The sequence below is a fragment of the Eubalaena glacialis genome, chromosome 9 (assembly GCF_028564815.1).
Source record: "Eubalaena glacialis isolate mEubGla1 chromosome 9, mEubGla1.1.hap2.+ XY, whole genome shotgun sequence".
Classification (NCBI taxonomy): domain Eukaryota; kingdom Metazoa; phylum Chordata; class Mammalia; order Artiodactyla; family Balaenidae; genus Eubalaena; species Eubalaena glacialis.
This window is the reverse complement of record NC_083724.1, coordinates 37205902-37229019: the sequence shown is the minus strand read 5'-3', so window position 1 is coordinate 37229019 and position 23118 is coordinate 37205902. Positions and strand designations below refer to the sequence as shown.

At 41.7% G+C, this 23118-nt stretch overlaps 1 protein-coding gene across 3 annotated transcripts in view; it reads right to left on the bottom strand.

Moving 5' to 3' along the window:
- Window positions 1–22623, bottom strand: part of RNF38 (ring finger protein 38) — a 129523-nt gene extending 106900 nt beyond the window's left edge. For 2 of the 3 annotated variants that reach the window (XM_061200240.1, XM_061200241.1), the window contains exon 1: window positions 22523–22623. The gene's annotated coding sequence lies outside the window, so the exon portion shown is untranslated. The remainder of the gene's footprint in view (window positions 1–22522) is intronic. The other variant, XM_061200245.1, reaches the window with a different exon arrangement.
- Window positions 22624–23118: the final 495 nt, after the last annotated feature.

Sequence of the window (23118 nt, the reverse complement as noted above, 5' to 3'; positions counted from 1 at the left end):
AAAATCTTTTAAGGTGTATAGAAAGAATTTAATAAAGAACAGAAATTCCTCAATCAGTATACAAAAACAGAAATAATAGATCCAAGAATAAAAGATAATCATTTTTTAAAAAAATAACAGCAACAATCATTTGATTGCTTACTATGTAGTTGGCACATATATTAGCTCATTTTCATTATACCTATTTTACAGATGAGGAAATAGGCCGGGAGATTTTAATCTAATCAAAATAGAACAAAATATAGCTTATGAAGAAAGTTCATAAAATCATTTACAGAGAAAATTTTTAAAAGAACATAATGAACTCACTCATACTTTTTTTTAAATCTGGAAAAGAATTTAATTTTCTTAAAAAAAAAAAAAAAATTTGCCAAAATCGACTACTTCCCCCCCTACACACACACACACCAAAAACCGAAAACTGAATGGAATAAGCTAAAAAACAAAATAGAAATGGTTACTGTCCTTCCTCCCAAAAGGCTATTTTTCCATGCTACCAAAATCCTTATATCAAGAATGGTACAAGGAAGGAAACTTACAGGCCTTCTCTCTTGTGATTATATACCAAAGCCCTAAATACTAACAAATCAATCCAGTACTATGAGCTCCATTACAGAAATTTAGGGATAATTCCATACTAAAAATTGATTAATGTAATTCAGCACATAAATAAGTAAAAAGAGACATAACCTGGGGAGGGGCAAGATGGCGGAAGAGTAAGACGCGGAGATCACCTTCCTCCCCACAGATACATGAGAAATACATCTACACGTGGAACTGCTCCTACAGAACACCCACTGAACGCTGGCAGAAGACGTCAGACCTCCCAAAAGGCAAGAAAATCCCCACGTACTTGGGTAGGGCAAAAGAAAAAAGAAGTAACAGAGACAAAAGAATAGGGACGGGACCTGCACCAGTGGGAGGGAGCTGTGAAGGAGGAAAGGTTTCCACACACTAGGAAGCCCCTTCGTGGGCAGAGACTGCGGGTAGCAGAGGGGGGAAGCTTCAGAGCCACGGAGGAGAGCGCAGCCACAGTGGTGCGGAGGGCAAAGCGGAGAGATTCCCGCACAGAGGAGCGGTGCCGAGCAGCACTCACCAGCCCGAGAGGCTTGTCTGCTCCCCCGCCGGGGCGGGCGGGGGCTGGGAGCTGAGGCTCGGGCTTCGGTGCTAGCCGGGAGGGAGTCCGGGAAAAAGACTGCAGCTGCCGAAGAGGCAAGAGACTTTTTCTTGCCTCTTTGTTTCGCGGCGCGCAAGGAGAGGGGATTCAGAGCGCCGCCTAAACGAGCTCCAGAGACGGGCGCGAGCCGCGGCTATCAGCGCGGATCCCACAGCAACAGGGACGCAGAGGGAAAGACGGAGAGATTCCCGCACAGAGGCTCGGCGCCGAGCAGCACTCACCAGCCCGAGAAGCTTGTCTGCTCACCCGCCGGGGCGGGCGGGGGCTGGGAGCTGAGGAGCGGGCTTCGGTCGGATCCCAGGGAGAGGACTGGGGTTGGCGGCGTGAACACAGCCTGAAGGGGCTAGCGCACCACAACTAGCCGGGAGGGTGCCCGAGAAAAAGTCTGCAGCTGCCGAAGAGGCAAGAGACTTTTTCTTGCCTCTTTGTTTCGCGGCGTGCAAGGAGAGGGGATTCAGAGCGCCACTTAGGCGAACTCCAGAGACGGGCGCGGGCCGCGGCTGTCAGCGCGGACCCCAGAGACGGGCATGGGACGCTAGGGCTGCTGCTGCCGCCGCCAAAAAGCCTGTGGGCGAGCACAGGTCATTCTCCGCACCGCCCCTCCCGGGAGCCTGTGCAGCCCGCCACGGCCGGGCTCCCGTGGTCTGGGGACGGCCTCCCCGGGAGAGCGCACGGCGCGCCTCGGGCTGCTGCAACGTCACGCCGGCCTCTGCCGCCGCAGGCTCGCCCCGCCTCCTCCGTACCGATCCCTCCCCCCGGCCTGACTGAGCCAGAGCCCCCGAAGCAGCTGCTCCTTTAACCCCGTTCTGTCTGGGCGGGGAACAGACGCCCTCAGGCGACCTACATGCAGAGGCGGGTCCAAATCCAAAGCTGAATCCCGGGAGCTGTACGAACAAAGAAGAGAAAGGGAAATCTCTCCCAGCAGCCTCAGAAGCAGCGGATTAAAGCTCCACAAACAACTTGATGTGCCTGCATCTGTTGAATACCTGAATAGACAACGAATCATCCCAAATTTAGGAGGTGGACTTTGGGAGCAGGATATATTAACTTTTCCCCTTTTCCTTTTTTTGTGAGTGTATATGTGTATGCTTCTGGGTGAGATTTTGTCTGTATAGCTTTGCTCTCACCATTAGTCCTAGGGTTAGGTCTGTCCGTTTTTTTTTTTTGTTTTTCTTTTTTTTTTTTTTTTGCTTAAAAAAATTTTTTTCCCCTAATAAATGTTTTCTTAATAATTTTTTCCTTATTTTCTATTTTTAAAAAATTAAAAAAAAATTTTTTAATAAGTTTTTTCATATTTTTTATTTAAAAAATTTTTTTTCTTAATAAATTTTTCTTAATAATTTTTTTCTTATTTTTAGTATAAAAAATTAATAAATCTATTTAAAAAAATTTTTTTCTTAATAAATTTATTCTTAATAATTTTTTTCTTATTTTTTATTATAATTGCTTTATTTTATTTTATTTTATCCTCTTTTTTTCTTTCTTTCCATTTTTTCTCCCTTTTATTCTGAGCCGTGTGGATGAAAGGCTCTTGGTGCTCCAGCCAGGCATCAGGGCTGTGCCTCTGAGGTGGGAGAGCCAACTTCAGGACACTGGTCCACAAGAGACCTCCCAGCTCCACGTAATACCAAACGGCGAAAATCTCTCACAGATCTCCATCTCAACATCAAGACCCAGCTTCACTCAACGACCAGCAAGCTACAGTGCTTGACACCCTATGCCAAACAACTAGCAAGACAGGAACACAGCCCCATCCATTAACAGAGAGGCTGCCTAAAATCATAATAAGGCCACAGACACCCCAAAACACACCACCAGACGTGGACGAGCCCACCAGAAAGACAACATCCAGCCTCATCCACCAGAACACGGGCACTAGTTCCCTCCACCAGGAAACCTACACAACCCACGGAACCAACCTTAGCCACTGGGAACAGATACCAAAAACAACGGGAACTACGAACCTGCAGCCTGTGAAAAGGAGACCCCAAACACAGTAAGATAAGCAAAATGAGACGACAGAAAAACACACAGCAGATGAAGGAGCAGGGTCAAAACACACCAGACCTAACAAATGAAGAGGAAATAGGTAGTCTACCTGAAAAAGAATTCAGAATAATGATAGTAAGGATGATCCAAAATCTTGGAAATGGAATAGACAAAATGCAAGAAACATTTAACAAGGACGTAGAAGAACTAAAGAGGAACCAAGCAACGATGAAAAGCACAATAAATGAAATTAAAAATACTCTAGATGGGATCAATAGCAGAATAACTGAGGCAGAAGAACGGATAAGTGACCTGGAAGATAAAATGGTGGAAATAACTACTGCAGAGCAGAATAAAGAAAAAAGAATGAAAAGAACTGAGGACAGTCTCAGAGACCTCTGGGACAACATTAAACGCACCAACATTCGAATTATAGGGGTCCCAGAAGAAGAAGAGAAAAAGAAAGGGACTGAGAAAATATTTGAAGAGATTATAGTTGAAAACTTCCCTAATATGGGAAAGGAAATAGTTAATCAAGTCCTGGAAGCACAGAGAGTCCCATACAGGATAAATCCAAGGAGAAACACACCAAGACACATATTAATCCAACTATCAAAAATTAAATATAAAGAAAACATATTAAAAGCAGCAAGGGAAAAACAACAAATAACACACAAGGGCATCCCCATAAGGTTAACAGCTGATCTTTCAGCAGAAACTCTGCAAGCCAGAAGGGAGTGGCAGGATATACTTAAAGTGATGAAGGAGAAAAACCTACAACCAAGATTACTCTACCCAGCAAGGATCTCATTCAGATTTGATGGAGAAATTAAAACCTTTACAGACAAGCAAAAGCTGAGAGAGTTCAGCACCACCAAACCAGCTTTACAACAAATGCTAAAGGAACTTCTCTAGGCAAGAAACACAAGAGAAGGAAAACACCTACAATAACAAACCCAAAACATTTAAGAAAATGGGAATAGGAACATACATATCGATAATTACCTTAAATGTAAATGGATTAAATGCTCCCACCAAAAGACACAGACTGGCTGAATGGATACAAAAACAAGACCCATATATATGCTGTCTACAAGAGACCCACTTCAGACCTAGAGACACATACAGACTGAAAGTGAGGGGATGGAAAAAGATATTCCATGCAAATGGAAATCAAAAGAAAGCTGGAGTAGCAATTCTCATATCAGACAAAATAGACTTTAAAATAAAGACAATTACAAGAGACAAAGACGGACACTATATAATGATCAAGGGATCGATCCAAGAGGAAGGTATAACAATTGTAAATATTTATGCACCCAACATAGGAGCACCTCAATACATAAGGCAAATACTAACAGCCATAAAAGGGGAAATCGACAGTAACACAATCATAGTAGGGGACTTTAACACCCCACTTTCACCAATGGACAGATCATCCAAAATGAAAATAAATAAGGAAACACAAGCTTTAAATGATACATTAAACAAGATGGACTTAATTGATATTTATAGGACATTCCACCCAAAAACAACAGAATACACATTTTTCTCAAGTGCTCATGGAACATTCTCCAGGATAGATCATATCTTGGGTCACAAATCAAGCCTTGGTAAATTTAAAAAAATTAAAATCGTATCAAGTATCTTTTCCGACCACAACGCTATGAGACTAGATATCAATTACAGGAAAAGATCTGTAAAAAATACAAACACATGGAGGCTACACAATACACTACTTAATAACGAAGTGATCACTGAAGAAATCAAAGGGGAAATCAAAAAATACCTAGAAACAAATGACAATGGAGACACGACAATCCAAAACCTATGGGATGCAGCAAAAGCAGTTCTAAGAGGGAAGTTTATAGCAATACAAGCCTACATCAAGAAACAGGAAACATCTCGAATAAACAACCTAACCTTGCACCTAAAGCAATTAGAGAAAGAAGAACAAAAAAACCCCAAAGCTAGCAGAAGGAAAGAAATCATAAAGATCAGATCAGAAATAAATGAAAAAGAAATGAAGGAAACAATAGCAAAAATCAATGAAACTAAAAGCTGGTTCTTTGAGAAGATAAACAAAATTGATAAACCATTAGCCAGACTCATCAAGAGAAAAAGGGAGAAGACTCAAATTAATAGAATTAGAAATGAAAAAGGAGAAGTAACCACGGACACTGCAGAAATACAAACGACCATGAGAGATTACTACAAGCAACTCTATGCCAATAAAATGGACAACCTGGAAGAAATGGACAGATTCTTAGAAATGCACAACCTGCCAAGACTGAACCAGGAAGAAATAGAAAATATGAACAGACCAATCACAAGCACTGAAATTGAAACTGTGATTAAAAATCTTCCAACACACAAAAGCCCAGGACCAGATGGCTTCACAGGCGAATTCTATCAAACATTTAGAGAAGAGCTAACACCTACCCTTCTCAAACTCTTCCAAAATATTGCAGAGGGAGGAACACTCCCCAACTCATTCTACGAGGCCACCATCACCCTGATACCAAAACCAGACAAAGATGTCACAAAGAAAGAAAACTATAGGCCAATATCACTGATGAACATAGATGCAAAAATCCTCAACAAAATACTAGCAAACAGAATCCAACAGCACATTAAAAGGATTATACACCATGATCAAGTGGGGTTTATTCCAGGAATGCAAGGATTCTTCAATATACGCAAATCAATCAACGTGATACATCATATTAACAAATTGAAGGAGAAAAACCATATGATCATCTCAATAGATGCAGAGAAAGCTTTCGACAAAATTCAACACCCATTTATGATAAAAGTCCTGCAGAAAGTAGGCATAGAGGGAACTTTCCTCAACATAATAAAGGCCGTATATGACAAACCCACAGCCAACATTGTCCTCAATGGTGAAAAACTGAAACCATTTCCACTAAGATCAGGAACAAGACAAGGTTGCCCACTCTCACCACTATTATTCAACATAGTTTTGGAAGTGTTAGCCACAGCAATCAGAGAAGAAAAAGAAATAAAAGGAATCCAAATCGGAAAAGAAGAAGTAAAGCTGTCACTGTTTGCAGATGACATGATACTATACATAGAGAATCCTAAAGATGCTACCAGAAAACTACGAGAGCTAATCAATGAATTTGGTAAAGTAGCAGGATACAAAATTAATGCACAGAAATCTCTTGCATTCCTGTATACTAATGATGAAAAATCTGAAAGTGAAATTAAGAAAACACTCCCGTTTACCATTGCAACAAAAAGAATAAAATATCTAGGAATAAACCTACCTAAGGAGACAAAAGACCTGTATGCAGAAAATTATAGGACACTGATGAAAGGAATTAAAGATGATACAAATAGATGGAGAGATATACCATGTTCTTGGATTGGAAGAATCAACATTGTGAAAATGACTCTGCTACCCAAAGCAATCTACAGATTCAATGCAATCCCTATCAAACTACCACTGGCATTTTTCACAGAACTAGAACAAAAAATTTCACAATTTGTATGGAAACACAAAAGACCCCGAATAGCCAAAGCAATCTTGAGAACGAAAAATGGAGCTGGAGGAATCAGGCTCCCTGACTTCAGACTATATTACAAAGCTACAGTAATCAAGACAGTTTGGTACTGGCACAAAAACAGAAATATAGATCAATGGAACAGGATAGAAAGCCCAGAGATAAGCCCACGCACATATGGTCACCTTATCTTTGATAAAGGAGGCAAGCATATACAGTGGAGAAAAGACAGCCTCTTCAATAAGTGGTGCTGGGAAAATTGGACAGGTACATGTAAAAGTATGAAATTAGAACACTCCCTGACACCATACACAAAAATAAACTCAAAATGGATTAAAGACCTAAGTGTAAGGCCAGACACTATCAAACTCTTAGAGGAAAACATAGGCAGAACACTCTATGACATAAATCACAGCAAGATCCTTTTTGACCCAGCTCCTAGAGAAATGGAAATAAAAACACAAATAAACAAATGGGACCTAATGAAACTTAAAAGCTTTTGCACAGCAAAGGAAACCATAAACAAGACCAAAAGACAACCCTCAGAATGGGAGAAAATATTTGCAAATGAAGCAACTGACAAAGGATTAATCTCCAAGATTTACAAGCAGCTCATGCAGCTCAATAACAAAAAAACAAACAACCCAATCCAAAAATGGGCAGAAGACCTAAATAGACATTTCTCCAAAGAAGATATACAGATTGCCAACAGACACATGAAAGAATGCTCAACATCATTAATCATTAGAGAAATGCAAATCAAAACTACAATGAGGTATCATCTCACACCGGTCAGAATGGCCATCATCAAAAAATCTAGAAACAATAAATGCTGGAGAGGGTGTGGAGAAAAGGGAACACTCTTGCACTGTTGGTGGGAATGTAAATTGATACAGCCACTATGGAGAACAGTATGGAGGTTCCTTAAAAAACTAAAAATAGAACTACCATACGACCCAGCAATCCCACTACTGGGCATATACCCTGAGAAAACCATAATTCAGAAAGAGTCATGTACCAAAATATTCATTGCAGCTCTGTTTACAATAGCCAGGACATGGAAGCAACCTAGGTGTCCATCATCGGATGAATGGATAAAGAAGATGTGGCACATATATACAATGGAATATTACTCAGCCATAAAAAGAAATGAAATGGAGGTGTTTGTAATGAGGTGGATGGAGTTAGTCTGTCATACAGAGTGAAGTAAGTCAGAAAGAGAAAAAGAAATACAGTATGCTAACACATATATATGGAATCTAAGGAAAAAAAGAAAAAGGTCATGAAGAACCTAGTGGCAAGACGGGAATAAAGACACAGACCTACTAGAGAATGGACTTGAGGATATGGGGAGGGGGAGGGGTGAGATGTGAGAGGGTGAGAGAGTGTCATGGACATATATACACTACCAAATGTAAAATAGATAGCTAGTGGGAAGCAGCCGCATAGCACAGGGAGATCAGCTCGGTGCTTTGTGACCACCTAGAGGGGTGGGATGGGGGGGTGGGATAGGGAGGGTGGGAGGGAGGGAGATGCAAGAGGGAAGAGATATGGGAACATATGTATATGTATAACTGATTCACTTTGTTATAAAGCAGAAGCTAACACACCATTGTAAAGCAATTATACTTCAATAAAGATGTTTAAAAAAAAAAAAAAAAAAAAGAGACATAACCTCCAAGGGTAGATAACTGAGTTGGAAGGCATTTGACAAACTTATTCTTTCTAAGAAAAGCACTTAATAAATAAAAATACTACTTCTTTAACTTGTTAGCTTTCAGACCCACAGTCAACCCCACAACGAACAGTGAAACACAACTGAGGCAGCCTCGTTACGCTACAGTCAAATATTGAATATGACATTTTCTGGATGTTATAGTGTAGCCAATGAAATAAGAAAGAAAAATAATAAGAGGAAAGTATTGAAAAGGAGTCTAAATTAGCAGCATTGTCCAATAATAGAGTTGTCCAACTGGTATACCCAAGAAAAATCTATGAAAAATTACTAAAATGACTGAAAGAGCTCAGGAAATTGGCAGGTTTTTAAATAAATATTCAAAAAATCAGCTTTTCCTAACATCAGCAAAGCTCAAAAATATGATGAAAAAATCCCACTGTCAAAAGCAAGAAGAGGGGCTTCCCTAGTGGCACGGTGGTTAAGAATCCACCTGCCAATGCAGGGACACGGGTTTGAGCCCTGGTCCGGGAAGATCCCACATGCCGCGGAGCAACTAAGCCCGTGTGCCACAACTACTGAGCCTGCGCTCTAGAGCCCACAAGCCACGACGACTGAGCCCAAGTGCCACAACTACTGCAGCCTGCACACCTAGAGCCCATGCTCTGCAACAAGAGAAGCCACCGCAGTGAGAAGCCCGCGCACCGCAACAAAGAGTAGCCCCCACTCGCCGCAACTAGAGAAAGCCCGCGTGCAGCAACAAAGACCCAACACAGCCAAAATAAATAAATAAATAAATAAAATTTTTTTAAAAAGCAAGAAGAACATAAAATACTATGGAATTGACATTATGTGAATTAAACTACTAAGCTCTACTAACGCACATACTATAAGAAAAGTAAGGGGAAAGAAATCATGTTAATAGATTGATAGATGTTAATAGTGTGATGAGATTAACTATTTCCAACTTCATAAATTTAATGCTTTTCCAATCTGTGTATCAGTGGGATTTTCGCAGTAATCCTGACAAAAACTTTTAAAAAATATATCTGGACGGTGGGGAAAAGCATGTAAGGAAAGGCAAAAGTCTTTTTTCAAAATAATAATAACTACAAGGAGTTGCCCTACAAAGCATTTATCCATATAAAACTACAGTAAGTAAAACATATAATATTGGTGCCAGAATACTGACAGATCAATAGAACAGAGTGAGAAACAGATCTAAGTATTAATGAAAATTCAGTATATGATTAAAAATGTCATGTTAAATATATAAGGAACTGGTTAAATTGTGGTACGTCCATTATCAAATACAATGGAATATTACAGTTACTAAAAATGAGGTAGATTGCACTGATGTAGAAAGATGGTCGCAATATAGTATGATGTAAAAAAAAAAAACAATGTAAAGAATAGGAAGTATAATATAATCCCTTGTGTTTTATTTATTTGTTTATTTGACAGCCACGCTATGTATAGAAAATGTCTGGAAAGATACACATATCTAAATAGCACTGTCACTACCTCTGGGATTATAGTAAGGAGAGGAATAAGAATGGAGAGTCCACCAGTCATTACCCCAACAGTGAAGAGATGGCAAACTCAAATTAGAATAATCTGAAGGGGGTTTATTTATAAAAGGAATAATTACAAAGTTGGGAGGTGAGGCCTACAGAAACCATAGGGGATGAACAGGACTAGCTATACCATAACAATGATCACTCTGGCTCCCAAAAAGACAGGACACAGAGAGTACCAGAACCCAGGTAATATAAGGCCGGCTACCCTGAGAGGAGAGAGAATGAATATTCTGACCTCATTCTTCTCCTTCCCTTCAATCTCCTCTTAAGGCTGAACCCAACCAGAAACCAGAAGACCTGGGAACTCTTTCCCTGGGGCAGAGAACCAGGTGGAAATGGGTGAAGGACAGGCGTGGAGAAGTAAATAGAAGGTACCGGGCCCAGATTTCTTTTACCTTTTTATAAAATTAATTACGTAAATAGAAGTACAATATCTTCATTAAAAATGAAAAACTTACATAGAAAGCTAAAATCCCACCCTCCATAATCCTGGATCCTTCTCCAGAAGTAATCATCTTTATTATCATCATTTTGATGGGGTTGTCACTGACTTTTTTCTAGACAGAGACACATACTCACCACAATAAAACACACAGAATTGCTTTAGGAGGTGTTGTTTGCTCAACATGAACAGTATTAATCACCCTATTACTTTCTGCAACCTTTTTTTCTCACCATTTTCAGTTCAGTTATAAAATAATGCTCAAGAAACCAAGAGGAACAGTTTGAATCTCCTCAGGGTTGTTTACACCCTACCTCAGTGGTTCTCAAAATATCCCCCCACTCCCCCAACCACTGCATTAGCATCACCTAGGAATTTGTTTAAAAGGCCCCACCCTAGTACAGTGAATCAAAAGTTCAGGAAGTGGGGCCCAGTAACCTTCCTTTTAACCAGCCCTCCACATGACTATTATGCAGGCTAAAGTTTGAGTGCCACTACTCCATCACCTGTGCCCTTGCTAGGAATCTGCTTTTTAACTAGATCCCGGGGTGATGCATAAGTAAACTGAAGTGTTAAGAAGCCGGTCTACCTCTGAGCCATAAACCTAACCCCAATCCATATTACCCGCACCTATCCGCACACAGGGTATTATGAGTGGTTTCTGGGAATGGGAAGGGGGGAGGCCAGCAAAAAGAGCAGTGGTTTTTAACCTCTTTGAATTTAAATCTATCACTCCTGTGGGAAAAAATCAGCACTGCATGCCCTAGTTAGGCAGAGCATGTTAGCAGTGTCGTCTTTTGTGCGTGACAGATAGCACATAACTATCTTTAAACCACCCTGGAAATGTACTGCTCTTAGGTGTCAATATTATATCATAAGTTCTCATTTTTCTTTTAAAATAAGTTAATTTCAATGTTAACCCCAGGCATAATAAAATTACATAAGACTAGCTAACCTGTTTGTATCACTAATACTGTAATGGGAATCCATCATTTTAAAACAAAGCGCAGGCATACACCTTTTCTGCTCTAACAAGGATACTTTTATCAACATTTACAAGTGTATCTACCCTCCACTTCCATACTGCAGCCTCCACCTCTACAGAGATTGTGGGGAGGGGAAAACGTCCCCAGAATTCCACCTTTAACTTCCTGCTGCCTCCCTCAAAGGCTGACATTTTCTTTCAAAACCTGCACCCTAAAGCCCCTCTTCCTTTGCTCTTGTCTCATTTTTCCCCACGGAGTCTTCAGGTCTGTCCTGAGTCACAGGCAAACATGTTAACTTTCTCAGGAAATCTGCCAAAGTAACGACATATACATCTGTGCTTGAGAATCATACTGTCTCACTGCTTAGGCAGCCTGATTCGGGCTAACACAACGATCTGCTTTTTTAAGGCACTTCCAGTTTCACTTCTAGTTCCTACCAGGCTTATGCCCCGCCCCAAGGCAGCACAGCCCCCTCTCTCTGAGCTTTCCTGACACAGGAAGTAGCACAGTCAATTCTGTGGGGCCCAAACCCAATTTGACTTGCCTCTCCCTTCTTAGAGCAATCTCAGAATCAAAATTTCTAAAGCTCCTTTTCCATCTGATAACTTTTCTTCCATACAAAAAAAGTTTTAATCAAGACAAAATAAATTTGGGCCTTGGGTTTTTAATTACATAGCATCAGGAAAAATAATATAACTATTCTATCAAACAATTCTATTTCGAAAGGAAACATGTTTCTAATAAAGATGTTAAAAAATTAAAAAAATGAAAAAAATGAAAAAAAAAAAGAAAGGAACATTACATCTCAAAAGTGCTATAAAAAGATTTTGGTATGGTAAAACTAGTTTGATTTCTATCCCCACCCCACACAATTGTTTCTTAAACTCATTTATGGCAATTGAGACAGTTCATTTTTTAAAGATTTTCTTCTACCAAAAGCTAGACTCAAAATATGTACAGAATTACCTAAACATTCTAGAGTCAAATTCTGACTTTAGTTTTATCTCATGGACATTACTAACTTCATGAATTAAACACAGATTCACTTTAAGAAGGCAAATCTTTTGACTTGTTGCCTTTGTAGGGTTTTGGGTTTACCTGTTGTTGTTGGTTGTTGTTGTTAAGCACACAATGGTGGCTTTTATTTAAAGTTAAAGCTCAAAAATATCATGGAATAGTAATTTGTTTTCAATATATGCATAGTTTTTAATAGAAATATTGGATAATTAGATCAAAAGAATTCATGACTCATATTCTTCATATACAGCAAAGACAGTCAACTATGTCTTCCATTAGAGCCCCAAACATACTGTAACTCTAGAGATGTTCTGATGTTAAGGTTCTTAAAGAAACGCAAACCAGTAAATGGGTGGAAATTCCTCAATTATCTGGATTTAATCAGCTTTTATCCTGCCTGAATAGAAGACTATCTTCCTATGAATTAATTCTCATATTGCTTAGTAATTTGAAAGGTGGAGAATTCATTTTTCTTTTCCAACTATCCATAAACAAAGAAAAAGACTGAGTTGGCAGTGCTCAACTCAAAAACAGGACATGTTCCAAAAGTCTAAAACTACTGTACCTCGTTTTGACCTTAGAATCCCATTTTCCCATAGAACATTTTCTAAATGGATGGCCCACCAATGCCTATTAAGCCCACAACATAAACGAAATAATATTAGAAACACTATAACTGCTTGAGAAAATTTAATCTCAGATTCCAACTTTGGGCCACCTAAAGACAGAATTTTCAACAAGCATTCCAACCAAGATTGAAGTAGTTCATTTGGGAACCACTATGCTACATTATCTTCCTCAAATAATCTACTATGTCAGACAGCATCAACACAGCACCAGGCTCTCCAACTGACGCCTGAAATATTCATATTCTATACCACTGAATAAAGGGATATGTTTATACTTTAGCTTGTGACAAATTAAAGTTTATTATGGAAATTAAGAAGGCTAAAAAGAAGTCTAACATCCATTCTTGTACTATTTCAGAGAGGGAGGTACTCATATCCACAAAAAGGTGGGATTCTGAATAGGGCCTAATTTTTCTATGAGAAGTTTTGTATCTGCTTAAGTGACCAAACAAGCACTGAGTTAAGACCAATGTTCAGAATCACAGAACATGGGAGATTTTCTAAGAAGCAATTTAAATATGCCTGATCTGAGGTGAACCCACTCCAATGCAGGTACTCCTACTCCTTATTATGTGAAAAAGTAATGAATGACTAAAAAGAAAATTAATTAAATAATCCTAACACAAAAATTCAGAACTTAAAAGGAGTGTATTTCTCAGGAGGAACAAAGGTAAAACTGAAGACTGAAAATTCTCTCTAGTGGCTAAGACAGTGGCCACCTTTGCTTATGTTCAATCTCGTTACCAAAACTTAACTGCTATGTTTGCTTAGGCTATCTATAAAGTGAGACGTAAAGCATGATGGCTAAAAATACAGACTCTGGAATAAGACGGCTTGGGTTCATATCCTAGATAACACTCTTAATAGCTGCGTCATCTTTAGCAAGTTATTTAACCTCTCTGTGCTCCAGTTTCTTCATCTGCACAATAAAGATGATAAAAGCATCAACCTTAGAGGACTGTAGTGAAAATTAAATGAATTAATCCAGGTAAACCACTTAGAACAGAGCCTTGCACACAATAAGCACACAGTAAGTGACCACTATTATCTAGATATTAAAAAATAAGCAGGATTTGGAGAAGATAGGAAAAATTAAAGCTGAAGCAACAAACGAACAGAGGTGAAAAAGTGATACACACACATGGAAACAGGGCATTACACTTCCCTGCAGAATATTCATGAAGAATAGTAGAGATTGGAATAATGAAGACCCAATTATGCTGGCCTTGAATGCCAAACCAAAAAATATTTTACTTACAAGGCAGCCACTTAAATTTGTGACCTGATTAGATCTGTGCTTTAGCAATGTTAATTATCATGATTATATCATATCACTACTATTTATGCAATTTTGATGTTCTCAAACCCAAAAATTTGTTTGGTCAACTAACACATTGTCGGAGTCTATTGCTAAACTGTTGTGTATCTGAATCAAATCTGAAATCCTCACTGTGTCTGGTACATAGTAGGCATTCAATAAATGTTTTATTGTTACTTTTACTGGCCACCAGAGCAGCGAAGTAAACAGTCAGAGGTTATATGTATATGTATTGTAAGAAATATGTATTATAAATGAAGCAAATGAAATAGCCAAATAACAGCTGGTAAAATGTTAAGTCACTGCTGAGCAGTATACTTGCCTAAAACAGGGGTAATCACCCTTACTTTTCATTAAAAGCAGATAAAATGGAACCTTGTATATTTTTAAATCTCATAAAATTTAGCTGTCAGATTTATACAGTCTTTTTAAGGATTATTTGGGCAATATCTTTGTAATGGACTACCCAGTATTCTTATGTGATGATAAATTTAAGGCAGATTTCCTCAAGACATCTGCACTCCCACGTTCATTGCAGCATTATTCACAATAGCTAAGATAGAGAAAGAACCTAAGTGTCTGATGAATGAGTGAATGAAGAAGTTGTGGTATATACGTACAATGGAATATTATTCAGCCATGAAGAAAGAAGGAAATCCTGCCATTTGCAACAACATGGATGAAACTGGAGGACACAATGTAAAGTGAAATAAGCCAAAGAGAGAAAGACAAACACTTTAAGATGTCACTTATATGTAGAATCTAAAAAAATAATAATAATTTGTTTTTTAATATAAAAGTCAAACTCATGGAAACAGAGAGTAGAATGGTGGTTACCAGGGCCTGGGGAGTGGAGGAAATGAGATGTTGGTCAAAAGGCACAAGCCTTCAGTTATAAGATAAGTTCTGAGGCTCTAATGTACAGCATGGTGACTATAGTTAATAGTACTGTATACTTGAAATTTGCTAAGAAAATAGATCTTAAGCATTCTCACCAAGAAAAAAGGTAGTTATGTGAGGTGATGAATGTATTAATTAACCTGACCATGGTAATCATTTCGCCATGTACACAAACATCAAACCATCACATTGCACACTTTAAATACATACAATTTTATTTGTCAATAAAAAAGGGAGAGAGAGAGAGAAAGAAAGGAAGGAAGGAAGGAAGGAAAGAGAGAAAGGAAGGAAGGAAGGAAAGAAAGAAGGAAGGAAGGAAGAGAGGGAGGGAGCGGAAGGAAGGAATGAAAGAAGGGAGAGAGGGAGGGAGAAAGGGAGGGAGGAAGGAAAGAAGGGAGGCAGGAAGGAAGACGTTTGAGACACTAGTAAAAGTAACATACTAATAGTTAACATAGTAAAAAAAAGTGTTCACTAGAAGATTGATTGCCAACAGATCTCAGAAGCACATCATGACAGGATGGTTGATATAAGAGGTTACTAAACACATATCCCCAGATTCACTGATTTTTTTCTGGTGGTGGTAGGCGGAAATCAGCTTCCCAAGATGTCAGTCAGTGCTAACTTTTAGAAACTTAAAAAAAAAAAAAAAAAAAGATTAGTAAGAGCACCCCATGGATAGTAAGCAAGTTATAGATTTGGCTTTCTTGGGCAATCAATCATTCTGGCAACACAAGCATAAAACAAAGTAGGCCTGGATTTCTACATACCTTCTTGTAAAGTACTTTTTTTTTAAAATATAAGTTTATTTATTTTTTATTTATTTATTTATTTTTGGCTGTCTTGGGTCTTCATTGCTGCACACAGGCTTTCTCCAGCTGCGGCGAGTGGGGGCCACTCTTCGTTGCAGTGCGCGTGCTTCTCATTGCGGTGGCTTTTCTTGTTGCGGAGCAGGGGCTCTAGGCAAGCGGGTTTCAGTAGTTGTGGCACGTGGGCTCAGTAGTTGTGGCTCGCGGGCTCTAGAGCACAGGCTCAGTAGTTGTGGCGCACGGGTTTAGCTGCTCTGCGGCATGTGGGATCTTCCGGAACCAGGGCTCCAACCTGTGTCCCCTGCATTGGCAGGCGGATTCTTAACCACTGCGCCACCACGGAAGTCCCACTGTAAAGTACTTTTCAGTTACAGTTTTAGACTAGAAAAAAAAAGTTCCGGCTGTCTTGTGCTTTTTAAAGCTTCAAGTATCTTGCAAGTATTAGAATTTAAAACCTTGAAATGTATTCACTTAAACACATTCCTGTCAGCATTACCAACAACGCTCCATTATCCATTTTGGTACTGTCTCCAGATGCTTTTAATCCCCGCCTGACTTCTCCCTACCAACAAGTACTTGGATACCATCTTTACCCTGTCTGCCCCCATTACTTGGTTGTGCTTAGGGAATTATAATTACAGTGATCCCGCCTTTAAAACATCCTCAGAGCACAAAGCCTCTTTGTATGATTGGGGGTGAGCGGGGCGCCTTCCAGGCTCCACAGCAAAGTGTGGGTGGTGGCAACATAGGCAGCAATGAAAGAAGAGGAGCTGGGGCCACTCTGGAGGCCTTCGGGTCTGGTTCAATATTGTTCGAGGGGTTTTACTTGTGGGTGTCCAGCCCAAAGGTTCTACAAAGCCTCTGCACCCCTCCCATGAGGAGAGTAAAGGACAGGACCTGTTCTGACAGATGGAGAGATCACCACCAAGCCCAAAAGGCCAGGGAGCAGAAGGAAGCATGAAAAGGGGGAGAAAAGAAAGCAGTAGCTGAAACATACTCCTTTGTGCTGTTCTCAGTACTTCAGGTAATGAAGTCTCTGACAGTGAAGCTATCACCCCAATGAATCAGTGGCTAGTACTGGTATTACCAGCACCCAGTAGGTGCTCACTCAAACACGTATTCAGGCGGCAGCAAAAATCTACATAGGAAGACAAATCTGTTAAAAATTTAAAAAAATAAAATAGCCTAAAAGCCAAATGAAAATCCTTTTTAAAAATTATTAGAGTCCCATCTTCTAGTTGCAAAAGTGATTATGCAATGAATACTTGTTTTACTTTGCCTCTCCTACTACTTCAGTGTAGTCTTCAAAACTGCTCGCTTTCCAGCTCTGTGACAATAAAACAGACTTCAACTAAAGATCAGTGAGCACCATCTGCAAACACTGAAATCAAAGGTGCTGAAGCAGAACAGATACTGACAGGTGACTGTCAACTCAAGGTACATCCCAGAAGCACTACAAAATGTTCTACTACTTAATTGCTTGCAGCTCTCTCTTCCATGCATGTATTTCTTCCTCTTTACCACCTCTTCCCTTCTTTCAACAGGGTCAAATGGTTATATCAAAACTTACAATCTCTCCCTCATTTCTACACACATTTTATCACAAAAGCAGACAATACAGCGACAGCTTTCCATATCATGACTGGAGGGGGCTACTGATAAACTCTAGTATAATCCCATCATTCTCCTCCACCTGCCCAACATGGTTAACTGTCCCAAGCAGTCCCTAGAATAGCACTAATATCCATTTAAACTAAGAACAGAAAAAAACCCCTGAAACTGCTTTGGGTGAGGCTTATAGGTGAGAACTGTTTATTCTCCTTGTGTGGGCATAAGACTAGTTTTGTTAAACATTTTCAGTTTTATTTACATACATTTTCTTTAAAAAAAATTTCTTCAAGACAGCAACAAAAGCACAATGGAACCCTCTATCCATCACCCTCAATCATGTTTAAAAATAATAATAAAAAAGACAATAGAAACCACTTCAAATTGTACCTCTCCCTTGAGCCCGCAGGACAGCACTCTTCCATGACAACTGTTCTGAAAAACACACTGCCATTATTTGCAAAAGCAGTAGGAAGTCCAGTCTTGTCCTTGGTTCAGCACTCCCCCTTCCTCTCTCTCCAAGAAAAAATGAAACAGCAGGAAGCGTAAACAACCGCTTAATGGAAAATACAAATGGGCAAATATTTTCAAAATTGGCTAAAAAGCCTCAGGTCTTAAGAAATTCAGGAATACTAGTGTAGAGGGAAATAGGAAGAGAAAAATAGTATCGTATTTCCCCCTCAAAGTGAGCACTATGTGACTGCATGAGCAAATGTGGCACATAGCTACTTTCTCTCCTTCACTTACCAGATGCTTTTATCTTTTTAACGATTTCTTTCTCATTGTCTTTCCATAAATAATGGTATTTATCAAATTGTTTATTCTGTACAATTTCTCCAGGCCCATAACAAATTTTACAATTTTGAGCTGAACTCTTTGGTTCAACTCTTCGGTTCAACTGAGCATGGTAATGAAAAGCCAGGGGTAGGCCCTTGCCCATGAAAAGTTCACATGGAGAAAACTCTTTTGGAGTCTCAGGCCTAGCAGTGACCAGCCCTCTTCGCAGAGCCTGTGGTGAGTATGGACGGGTAACAGCTGGACCAACAGTTCCAAAGCCGCAGGGCCATGCTAGTTCACAGAGCACCTTTGTGAGGATTAGAAAAGGGTGCCCCCACTAAGGGGACACAGTTTCCACACAAGGTGTTCATCTTGGTAAGCGGAGCACAAAATGGGTTTCTACTCCCACTTGCAAAACAAAACAAGCACCCAGTGCTGAGAACAAGCTATACAACCCTAATCAGCAGCCTTGCAAAAGTGTACCTGGGGCAAAACTGCACCTCCAAAGTAGGTCTCCAGAAAGAAGAACGTCACCAACAACAAACAGCATTTCACAAATTTCATTACCAGAAATCCTCACACATGTTAATATAAATTCATTCATAAACATATTAGGACCAGAGGGAAAAGGGTCTAGCAAAGAAGGAAAACTAGCAAATTTGAGAGAAGGGAAACTCTTCCATCTAGAGGAATAATCAGTTGTTCCTAAAGCCCCCAATCTTTGACTACAGGTTCAAATAACTGAACTTCAAATGCATGTGCTAAGCTAAAACATGCAAACAATCACTATCATCTGCAGAGAAAGGCATGATCACATACATTTACCTTTGGGGGTTTACTTTCTCCAATTTGCTAGTTTTCCTTCTCAGTCAGACACTTTTTTGCTCCTATCCTAACTATAAAACCATACACAGTGATACATGTGGTTAAAGTTTATAAAACCTGATAAACAGCCCTGGTGGGTGGTGGGCCCCTTAGCTACCTGCATGAAAATAAGAGGAATAGACAACCTGGATTATGAAGGGTTTAACATTCAATGGCTTCCAACTCGATCATTCTTTTATGCCCTACAAAAGAGCTAAATATCACATGGGTCCAAATTAGTCCCAGTCATGCAGGAGGGGCAACAGAAGGCAGCCTGGGGACTAGGCTGGGCAAAGCTGAGAAGTACAGCCCAGAGTCAGAAGAAACCTTAAGGCAGTGGTTCTCAAACTTTAGTGGGCATGAGAATCTACCAGGGAACATGTTCAGAATCAGATTTCTGGGTCCCTCCCTACATTTGATAGATCAGAATGTCCTGGAGCACTTATATTTTGACAAAACTCAAACTGCTGACCTAGGTCCACCAGAAAGTTTAGAAAGACTGGGAAATCCTCCACGTGCCTATCAGCTGTTCCAAAATAAAAGTCATCCATCACAAAACTAGGCTTTGTGGGTCAGAATGGGGTGAGAAAAGGATCACCAGCCAGCATGCCTAACAGGCTGTGCTGGGCTGGATCCTGTAGCTAGAGTTTCACTATTATGGGACAAAAACCCTCTGCTATGTAAACAAGAAATTGTTTTGCATGTGAGAAATATTTCAAACATCTGAAAAATATTTAAATATCTCTGTACCCTACATCCAAGATAAGCAAATCTTAATTTGCAATTATCTGATTCAGGTTTAATAATAGAATACTAGATATAACTAAAGCCCTCTGTGTACCCCTGATCAATCCCATTCCTCACCCACTCTCCTGAGAGATAACCACTACTCTGAATTTGGTGTTAGTTGTTACCATGAATGTTTTTATACTATTACTACATATGTACAGAGACACAGACAATATTATTTTGCATGTTTTCAGATTTTATGCAAGTGGAAACATTCTCTAATAATTCTTCTATTACTTGCTCCCCCAGCCCCTGTTATGTTTGTAAGATTCAACCATTTTAATGCATGTGGTTATAGTTTATTTTTCACAGTGCTCTAATATTCAATTGTGTGGGACTATCTAACAATTTATGTATTTCCCTATTGGTGGACATTTAAGCAGCAATAAACATTCTTGTACTTCTTTTGTACTTATTTTCTTGGACAAGTATGCAAAGATTTCTTAAAGTATATACCCAGAAATGGACATTTTAGGTAAATAGATTTGCTTGCCCTCCTTCAGCTAGACATCACTATGCTACTCTCCAGAGTGACTATCTATTTACATTCCCACTAGCAGTATATAAAAGGTGATTTCCCCATAACCTTACTAACACTTGGTTATCACAGCATTTAATTTCTGCCAATCTGATGAGTGTGAAATGGCATGTCACTGATGTTTCAATTTGCATTTCCCTAATTTTAAGTCTTTGACAAGTAAATTTTCATACTTTTATATATATCTGTCAAATATGTTTTTCTCAGTTTTTTAGAAAAATTTAACCCATCTTGTCTGAATCAGGGCAGTTCTTCCCAAAGAACCTTGCCAACAGCCACAACTGGAAAGCTGAGGTGCGGGAGGGCAGCAAGAAAACAGCTGACTTAAACAAGGAATCATCTTGGACAAAGAGCCCTAATTAATGCATTTGCTAATTAGTCTTTCCCTTCCCTCTTTTGTCAAGGCTTACTTCCAAGACAATACTACGGGCCTGCAGCCTTAGAACATGAGAGAGAATGGGGGGGATGGGGAGTACCCAAAACATTATGTAAAAGTACTTAACAACTGTCTTTACTCAAAGAAAATGATGTGATTGCAGACCAATACTTATTACTCAACCTTGTAAGATACCATGCACCTCTAACAGACTCCTTTCAAGCTCATTACCTTTGGCTCCCTCTTTGAAACAGCCCAATCTTTTTCTCTACACTAGACACTGTCCCCCTCCCTTCAAGCAACCCTTTCATCTCCCTTCCCCCCCAGTGACTAAATTTCCTCCTTTTCCCCCATTCTACAGCTTCTATTTTCTAGCTCCACAGGCCCCTCTTCATTGACTATAACACTACTCTCTCTCCGTTGCCTCTAGAACCCCAAATCCCTTTCCAAGATGCATCCACAATAAAAACAACCCACCCGAAAGAAAAACAGGAATCCCATGCAGTACATGGCCCTCTTCCATGCCAGGCAGGTGGGTGACCTGTCCCAATCCTCTCACTTCCTACCCCTTCACGCCTGGGATAGCTGTTCTTTCTCTGGGGGTTCCCCAAGTGTGACAGGTCCAGACCACCTGGGAAAACCTCATTTGGCTTTCTGTGGCAGAAACGTCTTTACTAGGGCCATATATACACTTGTTTGGGGCAGGAACGAAACTCGGGCCATTTCGTGAAAAAGACACCTTACAGGCGTCTCCACAAAAGCAAGCAGGCCTCCCTCCTATTAATTCCAGCTGGATTGGTTTAGTCCGTGCAGTGGTGGGAAAGGTGGCCTGGCAGAGACCAAATGGTCCCCCCAATAAGAACTTTCCGAAGCTCTGACCCACTCACTCAAGAAAGCCCTCTTCCCCGAGAGGACAACCTCACAGGAGTCTCTCCCCCTGCGGCTCCCCAGGACACCACCAATCCCCCAAATCAGCCGCCGCTCTCCTCCGTCCCAGCCTGCAAGAGATCCTTTCTCCTAAGCCAGCCCCAAAAGCGCTGGGTGGGCGTGCCTAGGGCCGGGGCCTAGCGCCCCCTCCTCCGCGATCAATCTCTCTTGGTTCTCCGGGGCTAGGGGCTCTTCCTCCTCCCAGCGCCCCCTGCTCCGGGCCCGCGCCGGCCCAGAGTGACCCTGGGTCCCAGCCAGGTTACGACTTTCGCCGGCTATGTGACCTTGGGCAAGTCACTTCCCCCTGTAAACCTCCGTTTCCTCCGCCGCCCAGAGGAGACCTAGAGAGGTCCTGCCCTGCCCACCCTAGGGGAGGGGGTTACCCACCAGGGGGGAAAAGGCTTTGTGAGCCGCTCCGCGCAGCGGAGACGCAGGGCTCACAGGGGCTCCGGGGCCGGACTAACCTGACCCGGACAACGCTCCACCCCCGCCGCGGGGCCGGGCGGCTGGACCACACGCCTCTGGGCGCCCCCCCAACACACACACCCGAGACCAACCCACGCCCCTCCCCGCCTGGTCCGCTCCTGGACCCCGTACCTGCTCCCGGCGCTCTGCCGCAGGCGCCGCCACCCTGGGTGCCCGCCCGTAGAGGCCCGTGGCCCGGAGGGCTGAGGCGGCCGGCTGCGGCGGGCTCGGGCCGGGGCGGCGGCGGCAGGGGGCGCGGGCGGCGCGGGGGCCCGAGCTCGGCGGGGCCCGGCCTGGGAGACGACGACTGAGGCTGGAAGTGCGCGGCGGCCGCGGCTGCTGAGGCGGCGGCGGCGGCGACCGCGGCGGCGGCGCTTCCGCTCATGGCGGGGCCGCGAGCAGCAGCTCCGGCTGCGACTCGACTCCGGCGCGGCGGGCGCTGGCTGGGCCCGGGCCGGCAGCGGCGGTGGCGGCGGCGGCGGCGGCGGCGGCGGCGACGGAGGCGGCTCCCGGAGGGGGAGGAGGCGGAGCCGGGAAGCGGCGGCGGCAGCGGAGGGGGCGGGGACGCGGAGGGGGGTGGGGACGCAGCGCCGCCGCCGCCAATGGGCGGCGAGCTCCTCGGCCGGCCGAGGCTCACGGGCTGGGCGGGCGGCGCCGTGGGGCATCTTCTGCTGCTGAGGCGGGGAGGCTAAGGGCCGCCCGCGGGGAGAGCCCAGTTTCGGGGGCTA